The sequence below is a fragment of the Caenorhabditis briggsae genome (genome assembly GCF_000004555.2).
Source record: "Caenorhabditis briggsae complete genome, chrX, whole genome shotgun sequence".
Classification (NCBI taxonomy): domain Eukaryota; kingdom Metazoa; phylum Nematoda; class Chromadorea; order Rhabditida; family Rhabditidae; genus Caenorhabditis; species Caenorhabditis briggsae.
Genome location: NC_013491.2, coordinates 20755680 through 20757012, shown reverse-complemented (window position 1 = coordinate 20757012; position 1333 = coordinate 20755680). Strand labels below are relative to the sequence as shown.

The window sequence follows — 1333 nt, the reverse complement described above, 5'->3', positions numbered from 1 at the left end:
CCCGCCTACCGCAGTTGAAAAATTTCAATGAAGATTTAGGTAATTTTTTTGAATTAAAAAGAAAAAGGGTACATTATTAACCATAATTAGAAAGTAGAAAGTAGTCAAAAAATCGGTCGTTTTTGTTAAAATTTTTGAAAAAAATTCGAAATTCAAAAAAATCAACGTCTGTAAGTACCCCGGCCCGGCACTTCATCGGCCCGGCCCGGCCCGCCGAAATTCTCGACGGGCCGACCCGCGGGCCGGGCCGGCCCGAGATTTTGCAAGTATGATAGTTAGGACTCAAAACATTCAAATATCTATAATCTCAACAAAGAAAAAAACAGAAAAGATTATCGGAATTTTCTCGAACGATTTTTTTTCCATTCCGTGACGAAATAAATTGCTTTTTGCGCATGTTTCACAAAACAACAGTGACTCATACAGTTAGGTCCAAAAACTCCCGAAAAAATTGAATTTTGAAATTTGCAAATCTTTGAGAAATCTTGGATTCTAGAGAGCAGATAATCGAAAATACATAACTCTCACAGTTAAATTTTCAGAAAACTTTAAAATTTAGGCTTACGAAAAAAAAGCTTAGAAGTTATAATAAGCAAAAATTAGAGTTTTTCAAGATCTGAAATTTACAGAATCATGGAAGAACGGGAAAAATCTAAAACTTGAGAAGGGCCAGAGCCAACAAAGTGGAAATAATAGGACTTTAGGAGTACTAAGAAGTGATACTGTTTCTAAAACTGGACCTCGTCTATAAAAAAAGCTTGAGAAGTCTAAATTCTACGAGAGCAAAATAAGCGGACCACAAAACTATAAAAATAACTTGAAAACTATGGCTCTTTGCTTTTCTCATAGGCAAGATGCAGTTTCAAGAAATCTCCTCTTACAGTAATCTTCATGTGCTATGACCCGGTCTGTTTAGGCCCGTCTTTGGCCCAAGCAGAAGTTAAGAGAAGAGAAAAGGAAAAAGTGAAAAAAAAAAATCTAAAATTTTCAAAAAAAAATATCCGATAGGTCGAAGCAGTCATTGAGTCACATGACAGATTTTTAAACGGTTTCAACATTGATGGATTTTATGAAAAATTTATGTAAACAATGCTGACTGATGTTTTGGTTACAGGCTTTTCACTTTCTGATAACTGGGGAAGTGGAAATCGTGGAAGGCAAATATTATGGGTTCGAACTTTTTTTCTGGAGAACTGGGAGATCCTGCAAATCCAAAAGATTGCCTTTCAAGTAGGGAAATTGAAAAAAAGTAAACATAATAGAGAGTGGTGGCGTAAGAGAAGCGGTGAAAATGAAACGCAGGTGTTTTTTTGTCGGGCGCCGACTGGCCGCG

The 1333-nt window shown here is 36.4% G+C and overlaps 1 protein-coding gene across 1 annotated transcript in view; it reads right to left on the bottom strand.

Moving 5' to 3' along the window:
- CBG10260 overlaps positions 1–1333 on the bottom strand; it is a gene marked incomplete at both ends in the record, with an annotated part of 8930 nt that overhangs the window by 3640 nt on the left and 3957 nt on the right. The window lies entirely within an intron of this gene.